This window comes from Rana temporaria, chromosome 12, assembly GCF_905171775.1.
Source record: "Rana temporaria chromosome 12, aRanTem1.1, whole genome shotgun sequence".
In the NCBI taxonomy this organism is placed as follows: Eukaryota; Metazoa; Chordata; class Amphibia; order Anura; family Ranidae; genus Rana; species Rana temporaria.
In genome coordinates, this window is record NC_053500.1 from 104,047,298 (window position 1) to 104,060,405 (window position 13,108).

Here is a 13,108-nt window from a genome sequence, read left to right on the forward strand (position 1 = left end):
TACGAGTTACGACGGCGTATCTCCAGATACGCCGTCGTAACTCTGAGTGTGCGGGGTCGTATCTATGCGCCTGATTCTTAGAATCAGTTACGCATAGATTTCCCTAAGATCTGACCGGCGTAAGTCTCTTACGCCGTCGTATCTTAGTTGCGTATTTACGCTGGACGCTAGGTGGCGCTTTCGTATATTTACTCGTAGAATATGTAAATTAGGTAGATACGCCGATTTAGAAACGTGCGTCTGCCCGGCGCATTTTTTTACGTCGTTTACGTGAGGCCTCATACACACGACAGGACATGTCCGATGAAAACGGTCCGCGGACCGTTTTCATCGGACATGTCCGCTACCGGATTTTGGTCTGATGGCTGTACACACCAGCAGACCAAATTTCTTGCGGACAGCGAACGCGGTGACGTGGCCGTGCCGTCGCCGCAACGTGCGTGACCCTGGAAGGTCAATGCTTCCACGCATGCGTCGAATCACTTTGACGCATGCGAGGGCTTTCGGCCGAGCGGACATGTCCGGTGAGTCGTACAGACGACCAAACATGTCTGACGGACAGGCTTCCAGCGGACATGTTTCTTAGCATGCTAAGAAACATTTGTCCGCTGGAAACCTGTCCGATCCGCCAGAAAATTGTCCGGTCGGCCCTACACACGACCGAACATGTCTGCTGAAACTGGTCCGACGGACCAGTTTCAGCAGACATGTTCGGTCGTGTGTACGAGGCCTAAGGCTTTTTCCGGCGTAAAGTTACCTCTGCTCTATGAGCCGTAGCCAATGTTAAGTATGGACGTCGGGCCAGTGTCAAATTTTGCGTCGTTTGCGTAAGTCGTTCGCGAATAGGGCTTTGCGTAAGTTACGGTCACGTCGAAACCAATGAGGCTTTGCGGCATAATTTGGAGCATGCGCACTGGGATACGTCCACGGACGGCGCATGCGCCGTTCGAAAATAGCGTCATTTACGTGGGGTCACGAGTAATTAACATAAAACACGCCCACCTCCTCCACATTTGAATTAGGCGGGCTTACGCCGGCCCAGTTACACTACGCCGCCGTAACTTACAGCGCAAGTTCTTTCTGAATACGGGACCTGCCGCTGTAAGTTACGGCGGCGTAGTGTATCTGAGATACGCTACGCCTGCCGTAAGATACTCAAATGTATCTGAATCCGGGCCTTTATGTCTAGATTTTTGTAACTCCCCTAGGCCAGTGGTTCTCAACCTCAGTCCTCAAGTACCCCCAACAGGCCATATTTTCAGGATTTCCTTTATCTTGCACAGTTGCTTTAAATCAGAGGCAATGGCTTGGTATTTTGGGCAGCTATTTTATCTATGGCCATACATGGGTCAAATTTCGAAATAATTTTCTTTCGCAAATCTTATCTAAGAATTTTCATTCGAATTTCACACCATCAGTGAGCTGCAGCAACAGCCGATATTCGTGCGGCCATTGAATTTGAGTAATCAGGAAATTGTTCGAAAAACTAACGATTTTCTAATCAATGGTGGGAGAATCGTGCGAGAAATGTAATCGAAAAAGAATTGCGCAGAAAATTCCCAGGAAGAAAAGAAGATTCCCAGCCGCAAAATATTTTCTGTAGCAACTGGAGGTGAAATTGAAGGCTTGGTTGGTCGAATTTCAAAATCAATGGTGGCACCATCGAATCACAAAACGCACAAAATTTTGGAATTTTCAAAAGAAAATTCTTTCGAAATTCTATGTATGGCCAGCCTAAAAATTCCCAAAACATGGCCTGTTGGGGGTACTTGAGGACTGAGGTTGAGAACCACTGCCCTAGGCTTTATTAAAATTGTATTAATGTTTTTTCTTTTTTTTTAGGGGGGGGGGGGCGTGTAATTTATACCAGAGAATTTAAGAAAAAAACAGAACAAAATTCAAGTAAAAGTGATCTGATTTTCTACTCCTAAATGCAATCTACTTAAAGGGGTTGTAAACCCTCGTTATTTTTTCTTTCTTTTCTTTTCATTCTTTTTTTTTTTTGTCCTACTTACCTCTACTGTGCAGTTCTTTTTGCACAGAGTGGCCCGATCCTCGTCTTCTGGGGTCCCACGGCGGCGCTATCAGTTCCTCCCTGCATCAGTAAACCCCCCAGGAGTAACAGTCTCCCTGGGGGTTACCGTGCGGGCGCGCTCCCGAGTCCAGCATTTGTGTCCATAGACACAGAATTCCAGGCTTGGCCCAACGTCATTGAATTTGATTGACAGCAGCAGGAGCCAATGGCTGCGCTGCTATCGATCAAGAGCCGGGACAACAGGCAGAAAGGTAGTGCGCTTCTCCGCCGAGATAATGAACAGGTTTATATATATATATATATATATATATATATATATATATAAATAATGAATATATATACACACACACAATCCCATATATAATCTTATACCCAGAGTTGATCCAGAGGAACGATTTTTATAATCAAACTAAAAAAATAAAGCCCGCCAAAGGGCTCTGAGTTTTCCCAAAAGCTTGCATATTTAATAACTTAAAGAGGAACTTCACCCCTATTTATGCTTTTTTTTTTATCTTGCTCTCTAAGGCCCCGTACACACGGTCGGACAAAACCGATAAGAATGGTCCGACGGACCGTTTTCATCGGTTCACCGCTGAAGTGGCCGTACGGCCTGATGTGTGTACACACCATCAGTTCAAAATCCGGTCGGGTCAGAACGCGGTGACGTAAAACACACGACGTGCTGAAAAAACGAAGTTCAATGCTTCCAAGCATGCGTCGACTTGATTCTGAGCATGCGCGGGTTTAGAACCGATGCTTTTCTGTACTAACCATCGGTTTGGTCTGATGGGGCAGCCGTCCATCGGTTCAGTTTTGAAGCATGTTTTAAAATGTTTTAAAATTTTGGACCGAAGGAAAACAGACCGATAGCCTATACACACGGTCGGTTTTGTCCGATGAAAATGAACTTCAGGTTTCCACCCAGCTCATACAATTTTTCAAGGATGCCAGGCGGAAGGGTGCCATCAGGGCCACCAACTGATTCTGGTCATCAGCAACTGGATGGAATTCTCTCAATGTATGGCCAGCTTTGCCATCTGGATGGATAATGCCTACTCAATATAATTTAGATCTCCCAAACCTTTGTAATAGAAAAGTTGGCTGGCCATAGATTATGCAATTTTCTTTCCTTCAACCACAGATTAAAGAAATGAAGCTTGCTCAGTTCCCCCATCAATGCAGTCAGTGTTTATGGGGGAATCCCTCCCGCTGTGCTATTGCATTCTGTCAGTGGGAGATTTCCCTGCATACAATTCCGCAGTGATCACATAAAAAATAAACCAGACAGACTGGTTGTTCCGAAGTTTCATTCCCACATGTCAGTCCGTTTTCGGGGGGATTTCAGAGACATCTGTGCGGGTTGCTGCACAGATGTCTATGGAAATCGCCAAAAGTTGTACAGAAACTATGTTTGGGAATCAATGTGGCGTTGCACCGATTCAGACAGTGCCATTGCTAACAATTGCTGCCGATTTGGCTTGCGATTTGACATTTCATGACATGAACCTGGGCTTAAGCCTCCTACACACATTGAGAATATCGGACGAATGATCATTCATTTTTTTTGCATGCTAGTCAGCATAGAAAATGAAACTCAACTTACAAAAATTCTCTTAATAACCCTTTGATCACCCCAGATGTTTAACCCCTTCCCAGTCCGTGTCACCAGTACAGCGACAGTGTATATTTTTAGCACTAATCACTGTATTAGTGTCAAAAGTGTCAGTTAGTGTCCGATCGTCTGCCACAATATCGCAGTCTTGCTACAAGTCACTTTTTGCCCCCATTAGACAGATATCTCACCGCTCCAGGTGAGCCCCGTGAGCAATCAAGGGTTGTTGAACCACCAGGGTGCTGGCAATGCTGATGATAGCAAATAAATAGACGAGAACTGGACAGCCGCACTCCAAAATCACTTAAAAAAGTTGTCTTTTTATTTTTCAACTGCACAAACAGTCACTGCAAACCAACAAGATACAGTATGGCCGACGCGTTTCGCACTTAGTCATTGCTTAGTCATGGCTGAGCACTGACTGTAAGTGCGAAACGCGTCGGCCATACTGTATCTTGTTGGTTTGCAGTGACTGTTTGTGCAGTTGAAAAATAAAAAGACAACTTTTTTAAGTGATTTTGGAGTGCGGCTGTCCAGTTCTCGTCCATTTATTTGCTTTTGCCCCCATTACTAGCATAAAAATGTAATAAATAAATAAAAATCCAAGTATACATCCCATAGTTTGTAGACGATATGGGCCAGATTCACATAGAAATGCGTTATGCTGCGGCGGCGTAACGTATCCCATTTACGTTACACCACCGCAAGTTTACAGCGTAAGTGCTTGATTCACAAAGCACTTACCTGTAAACTTGCGGCGGCGTAGCGTAAATCCCCCCGCGCAAGCCCGCCTAATTTTAAATGGGGCGGGGACCATTTAAATTAGGCGCGTTCCCGCGCCGAACGTATTGCGCATGCTCCGTCCCTAAAATTTCCCGACGTGCATTGCGCTAAATGACGTCGCAAGGACGTCATTGGTTTCGACGTTAACGTAAATGGCGTCCAGCGCCATTCACGGACGACTTACGCAAACGACGTGAAATTTCTAATTTCGACGCGGGAACGACGGCCATACTTAACATTGGCTAGACCACCTAGAGGGCAGCTTTAGTTTTACGTGGCGTATCTCTACGGAAACTACGTAAATTTACAGCGACGGGCAAAGCGGACGTTCGTGAATCGGCGTAACTAGTCATTTGCATATTCTACGCCGATCGCAATGGAATCGCCACCTAGCGGCCGGCCTAGAATTGCAGCCTAAGATCCGACGGTGTAAGTCACTTACACCTGTCGGATCTTAGGGCTATCTATGCGTAACCTGATTCTATGAATCAGGCGCATAGATACGACAATCGTATCTCTTTTGTGAATCTGGCCCTATATCTTTTGCACAAACAAATCAATATACGCTTATTGGAATTTTTTTACCAAAAATATGTGGCAGAATACATATTGGCCCAATTTTATAAAGAAATTAGATTTTTGACATTTTTTGTTTTGGATATATTGTATAGCAGGAAACAAAAGTAAAAAATATTTTTATTTTTTTCAAAATGTAATTATTTATTTTTACTAGCAAAAAAAATGCAGTGGTGATCAAATATCACCAAAGGAAAGCTCTATTTGTGGGGGGGAAAAAATGACATCAATTTTATTTGGATACTTTAATTGTCAGTTAAAGTAATGCAGTGCCATATCGCAAAAAAAGGCCTGGTCATGAAGGGGGTAAATCTTCCGGGGGTCAAGTGGTTAAATAAAAATCATAAGATCTGGTATTGCACAAGAAGAATTTTCGTGTTTGTCCCTTCGGATGAACTGTCGTGATTGGCTCTCTAAAGCTGTGTACTAACGATCAGTACGATCGATAAGAAAGTGGTATTTTTCAGATGATTTTCTAATCGTGTGTTCTAGGCTGGACCGATCCTATTTAGTTTTTGTATGCACTCTGGAATTACTGGGGGGGGGGGGGGGGGGGAACACTTAGTTTATCGACTGCAACATTCTATGGTCGACCATAGATTAGTGCTTTAAAGAAATGTGACCCTACAGTTGAGTGCAGCATGTTCATGGCGCGCTGTGCACAGGTAAAGTAGGAATGTGGACAATGACAGGGCTAGGGGTTGGTAATTAGCTGGCCTGAGCTGTTATCTGTCACTCACCAATGCTTGTAATTACAGACTCTGAGAAAGCTGCATCAGGTCAGTAGGAAGCGTCTTTGTCTGAAGGAATGTGAGCTACATGGAGAATGTGGTGCATGTCTAGCTGGACGTGTGCGAGGGACATGCAAAACATACATTTATCTGGGGATCCTCTCATCATGGGTCTTGCAGGACAGATATCACTACAGTTAGTCCCCAGATCATTCACTTGTTAACCGCTTAAGCCCTGGACCATTTCGCTGGCCAAAGACCAGAGCACTTTTTGCGATTTGGCACTGCGTCGATTTAACTGACAATTGCGAGGTCGTGCGACGTGACTCCCAAACAAAATTTACGTCCTTTTTTCCCCACAAATAGAGCTTTCTTTTGGTAGCATTTGATCACCTCTGCGGTTTTTATTTTTTGCGCTATAAACAAAAATAGAGGCCGTTATTTAACGTCCTCGACTTTGTGCGGTGATATCTGGATGATTCCTGCAGCTACAGGCATCATTCAGATATCACCATCATCAGCCACCGATTCTGTGCACGATAAGAATGATCAAAGCGGCAGTTCCCCCGCTTGATCGTTCTTATAGGCGGTGGGAGGGGACGCCCCCCCCCTCCCGCCGCCATCCGGTGCTTCCCTGGGCTCTCCCGTGCCATCGGGGGCCCGGAGAGCGAATCGGCCGGCGCTGCCTGGGAAGCATGGAGATGACTGGTGACCAGATGGTCACCAGTCATTTCTATGACCGTCGGAGGTTACGTTATGACGTCACGCCCGGTACCCAGGAGTAAACAAAGCCGCAATTGCGGCTGTCGGCATGTGATCGGTGAATTTTTTTTCATGCTTGTAAGCCTGGAGGAGAGATGTGGGGTCTTATTGACCCCACATCTCTCCATAAAGAGGACCTGTCACTAGGGTTGCCAACTCATCCCTTTAAAACAGAACACATATTAATTACACAGATTCTGTGTCTGATTAAGGAGTTAATTAAACTCACTTGGTGCCTTATTTGCATTAAATTAGCCTCAGAACCTGTGTAATTCATATGTGTTCTGTTTTAAAGGGATGAGTTGGCAACCCTACCTGTCACAGTGATTCCTATTACAAGGGATGTTTACAAGTGATTTTAAACGCCTCTGTCCCCGGTAGCTCGCGCGCAGAAGCGAACACGCATGCAAGTCCTGCCCACATATGTAAACGCCGTTCAAACCCCACATGTGAGGTATCGTCGCGTGAGTTAGAGCGTGTGCAACAGTTCTAGCACTAGACCTCCTCTGTAACTCGAAAATAGTAACCTGTAAAAATATTTAAAGCGCTGCCTATGGAGATTTTTAAGTACAGAAGTTTGGCGCCATTCCATGAGTGTGCGCAATTTTAAAGCGTGACATGTTAGGTATCTATTTATTCGGCGTAACATCATCTTTCACATTATACAAAACAATTGGGCTAACTTTACTGTTTTGTTATTTTTTAATTCATTTTCCCTAAAAAAAGGCATTTGAAAAATTATTGCGCAAATAGCGTGCGAGGAAAAAAAAGTTGCAATGACCGCCATTTTATTCCCTAGGGTGTCTGCTAAAAAAATATATAATGTTTGGGGGTTCTGATTAATTTTCTAGCAAAAAAATTGTGATTTTTACATGAAGGAGAGAAGTGCCAAAATAGGCCCGGTTTTCAAGTGGTTAAACTGGCCATAGATTGATCGAAATTTGAGTAATTCGGCAGGGAGCGGCCTAATTTAAGTCCGTCTATGGCCATTCCTGCTCGTCAGAAATTGATTGACCTTTGTCGAGTGGGATGTTGGAAAACTTTAAGGCTTCATTTCCACTGACGTTTTTACAGCCACTTTTCTGAGCGTTTTTTACAGCTTAAAAACGCCTCTCCATGTTATTCTATGGCATCATGCCCACATAGGCGTTTTTGAGCTTCAAATGGCATAGGCGTTTTTAAGCTGTAAAAAAAACGCAGGACCAGGGCGTTCTGAAGCTCCAGAGTAGAGCTTTAAAAACGTCAGACCTTAAAAAACGCTCAAAAACGCAACCATGGCGCTTTTGAGCGTTTACAATTTACAAAATAAACATGGACAGGCGTTTTTAAGCTGTAAAAAAGGCTAAATCAAGTGGCTGTAAAAACGCCAGTGGAAATGAAGCCAAATTCAATCAGTGGCTGCAGCGCTGATCAGTTTATGAAGACAGCGGAGGAGTCCCCACTGTTATAATACAATAGCAGAACGGGGAGGATGGGGAAATCCATCTATGGCCAGCTTTAGACTAGCAGATTTACATGGACTTGACTAAAAAAATTGCTTTATAAGCATTACAGTTACAGCATAACTGGGATAAAGTTTATACATAAATGAATAAGACCTGATCATTGTAAGCACCTCTGTCACTGGTAAATGGTTTGTCTTCACTCTGAACTGTTACCTTATCTGGACAGTTTGGTCTGTTAAAGGAAGTAAAAAAAAGACACCAGACTTACTGGCAAGCTCACCAGGGTGAAAATAAAGGAAACAAAATTTAAAAAAAATTGGGTTTAAAATGGCTTAAAAAATTCTGGCACCTTTTCCTATATGTATTCCAAAATATGAGTTGGTGGTTACGAGGTTCATGCAAATAATTAAACTGAACAATGTAACCTTAAGGCCCCGTTCACACTTAGCGATTTTGAAAGGCAGGCAGAATTGGTGCGATTCTACTCACAATTACAGATCACGCTAAAACTGTGTCAATTTGTGCAATGTGTGTTTGGGGTTTGATATCCCTCCCTATTGGCACCCCAAACTCAGTGCGATGATTGTCCTGCAACAAAGAGCACAAGAATTGCAACAAATTTTGCATGTAAAAACGCCTGGCTCAGGGCCAAAAGTTGGTGCCTGAGCTTCTTTGTCACATCAAATGTGCACAGGGCTGCCCTATATGCGACATGCTAAAACGCATTTGTGAATAGTTAAAAAAAAATTGTGAGCGGGAGCATGCGTTTCTGCTACGCAAAATGTGAATGGGACCTTACTATCTGCACACATGTAACAATACAGTAAGCCTTGCTTCACACTAAGGCTTGATTCACACCTAGGCATTTTTAGTGCTTTTTGCATTTTGCAGATTTGCACTGTGGTTCATTTAAAGCGGGGGTTCACCCTAAAAAAAAAAATTCTTGGTCTACCATGCCATCCAGCATACTAGCGTCAGCTACAGTATGCCTTTATTTATTTTTTTTGCCATGTACTTACAGTTTAATTCTTTAGTTTAGTTTCAGACTCCCGCGGGGAGTAGGCGTTCCTATGAAGAGGGGAACATGATTGACGGCCGGCTATGGCACGTCACGCGTTTCCGAAAATAGCCGAAATAGGACGGCGCCTGCGCAGTCAGCTCCTAGTCTGTGCGCAGGCGCCGTATAGCGCCGTGAAGAGCCGAGTCCTACTCTGGCTATTTTCGGAAACACGTGACGCGCCATAGCTGGCCGTCAATCATGTTCCCCTCTTCATAGGAACGCCTTTCCCCGCAGGAGTCTAAAACGAAACTAAAGGATTAAACTGTAAGTACAGCGCAAAAAAAATAAAATAAAGGCATACTGTAGCTGACGCTAGTATGCTGGATGGCATGGTACAAAGTTGTTTTTTAGGGTGAACCTCCGCTTTAACATGGTTTCCTATGGAACACATTCTGTACTGCAAATCTGCTAAATGCAAAAAGCACTAAGAATGCATAGGTGTGAATCGGGCCTAAGGCTCCATTCACACGAATGCGTTTTTTGGTGCATTTTGCATTTTGCAGAAAAGCAGGGAAATTTTTTAACATGGGTTCCTATGGAACATGTTCACATCAATGCTTTTTTGTGCCTCTGCGTTTTTGGAAAGGGTCGGGGACTTTTTTTCCCGAAAAAAGCAGCGTTTTGCATGTAATAGAATTCAATGGACCCCGCATCCAAAACGCAGGTAGCGCGTTTTTTACCGCAATTTTCCCGCAATTTGCGTTTTTTTTTATCTGGTTGTTAAAGGAAATGTAAAAAAAGTAAAATTGATGGCTTAAAAAAAAAACACAAATCGCGGTAAAAACGCAGCAAGCACCGCAAAAAGCACTGCAAAAATGCTCAAAAGCACCATGCATAGGTGTGAATCGAGCCTTAGGCCTGATTCACACCTATGCAGGTTTCAGTTTGTATATTCCAGGTGCATTTTGCAGTTTTCAATACACATTTTTGATCCATTGAAATCTATGGACCCAAAAACCTAAAATAAAGTCCCTGCCCCTTTCCATAAAATGCACAGATGTGAACTACATCCATAGGAAACCATGTTAAATGGACTGTAGTGAGTTTCTGCAAAAACTAAAAAAGGCATAGGTGTGAACCAGGCCTTATGCATTTTGTAGTGCCTTTTTAGTTTTGCAGAAACACCCTACAGTCCATTTTTACATGGTTTCCTATAGATATAGTTCACATCTGTGCATTTTATGGAAAGTGCCAGGGACTTTTTTTCTGGTTTTTGGTTCCATAGACTTCAATGGATCAAAAACGTGTATTAAAAAAAACGCAAAATGCAGCTGGAATATGCAAACTGCAACCTGCATAGGTGTGAACCAGGCCTAAAGGCAAATAGGCTCTAAACTCGTTAGCCTAAAAAACAGATAATGAGCTATCCTTTGGGTCAGATTGTATTCAAGCAATGAAGACCTATTAAACTTTCAGCTGGAGCAGTTTGTGTCTCACAGTTGAATTTAACCAATTATTGCCCAATTGGTATAGGACAGGGGTCAGAAACATTTTTTGGCTGAGAGAGCCATGAACGTCACATATTTTAAAATGTAATTCCGTGAATGCCATACAATATGTTTAAAACTTAATACAAGTAAATGTGTGCATTTTATGTAACACCAACACTTTTAAAGTACAGTAAGTCTCTGAATTCTTTTAAATAACCTTGTTATGCTGTTGCTAACCAATGATGAATAAAGTGCTTCTTACCATTAATGCGACTTCTGGTGTTGCATGGTTTTGCTGATGGCTTTGTAGTCTGGTTGATACGTGGTGAGGTTAAGCTTCATGCAGGCGTTGAGACTTCCATCCGTTAAACGTGATCTCCCTCCACTATAATATCCACATCTCCCCCCACTGTAATATCCACATCTCCCCCAACTGTAATGTCCACATCTCCCCCAACTGTAATATCCACATCTCCCCCCACTGTAATATCCACATCTCCCCCCACTGTAATATCCACATCTCCCCCCACTGTAATATCCACATATTCCCCCACTGTAATATACACATCTCCTCACTGTAATATACACATCTCCCCCCACTATAATATCCACATCTCCCCCCACTGTAATATCCACATCTCCTCACTGTAATATCCACATCTCCCCCCACTGTAATGTCCACATCTCCCCCACTGTAATGTCCACATCTCCCCCCACTGTAATATCCACATCTCTCCCCACTATAATATCCACATCTCCCCCACTGTAATATTCACATCTCCCCCACTGTAATATCCACATCTCCCCCACTGTAATATCCACATCTCCCCCACTGTAATATCCACAACTCCCCCCCACTGTAATATCCACAACTCCCCCCCCCCCCCCACACTGTAATATCCACATCTCCCCCCACTGTAATATACACATCTCCCCCCACTGTAATATCCACATCTCTCCCCACTATAATATCCACATCTCCCCCCACTGTAATCTCCACATCTCCCCCACTGTAATATTCACATCTCCCCTACTGTAATATCCACGTCATCTCGCCACTGTAATGTCCACATCTCCCCCACTGTAATGTCCACATCACCCCCACTGTTATTTCCGCATCTCCCCCCACTATAATGTCCACATCTCCTCCACTGTAATATCCACATCTTCCCTACGATTGTCTGCTTGCTTACCACTACACAAGCAGGCAGATCCACGAGCAGTTGAGGCGGGTGATGACGACGTCAGCGCGCCGCTCACCTAGGCCGCCGCCGGGTGTACCAAGATGGCCTCCGCTCCGGATCTAGGTCGAAGCCGCGGCCTTTCCTATGGGCTCAATCCGCGGATCCGCAAACCACGCAATCCACGGATTGAGAGGTGAGAGCCAGATGCAGCCATCAAAAGAGCCACAGGTTCCCGACCCTGGTATAGGACAACAGGAATGAATATCTTTCAGGATAATATTCATATATAACTTATAACAGGACTGACTTGGTTGTACTTGGCTGTCATTGTCCAACATTTTCAAATGATGTGACTGGTGTTTGTATGACCTGAAACAACCAGGCTGCTTTGGGATTAAAGTAGACCAATATTTAAAGCTAAATTAAAAATGAACACAAAACTCTTGGTAACTTTGAGGACTGGGCATATTATTTGCAGGACCTCAGAGTCATGTAGGTACCAATACATAGAAATAAAGAAAAACCCTGCTCTATGGACTTTGTCCGATTACCTGCAGTTCCTCTATAACAGTTTATAGAGCAGGTTTAGAGTTTGAGACTAAATTAAAAATGTTGGGTAGGAATGTTACTGTTCAAAGTTACATGTCAGATGTACCAAGCAGGTTCATAAGTGTCGCAGTTCTCAGCCAGGTTAGCAAAGGCCACCTGGCCATGGTCTACAGCAGGGGTCTCCAAACTGCGGCCCTTTCCTGGCCTTTATCCGGCCCTTGGGGCACTAATCCTCCCAATGATATGAGGCACTATTCTGACATCTAACACCAACAATGGGGCACCATTTATTCTACTGAAACCAATAATGGAGCACAAATACTCCCTATGATAGCAAAGATAGGCCACTATTCCTCCTAACCTGATGCCAGAAAAATTTCCACTCCCACGATCTAATGTCTGAAGGATGTTGAACCGGCCCTTTGTTTAGAAAGTTTAGAGACCCCTGGCCTACAGCATCTCTGCCTTGTAGACGCCAATGTCAGTAATGTCTTCATTGACTTTGACTAAAGACAATGCTGAGGTAAGTGCCCAAGTGCAATTCACTTGACCTGGAACTTGATCACCACAGGATGTGATTGATACAACTGACAGGTAGTTAATGCCTCGTTTCCACTGAGCGGAACGGTTCGGGTCGGTACAGTTTGGAAGGGTTAGAATGATCCGGCCTATTCAGGTGAGTGTTTCCACTGCAAGTTGGACCGTCAGGGGCCATACAGGGTTTAGAAAAAATGCCTAGCGTGTCCGCCAATCAGTGGAATGTATTGTAGCTCCGCCCTAACCGAACCATACCATTTTCTATGGCCCCACATATGAAGCAGGACCCAGAATGGTGTGGTATGGTTTGGTTGTATGGGACACTTTCATAATGGAAACACTCAAAATGGCGTACCATACCGAATCAACCTGAACCGATCCGCTCAGTGGAAAGGGGGCAGATT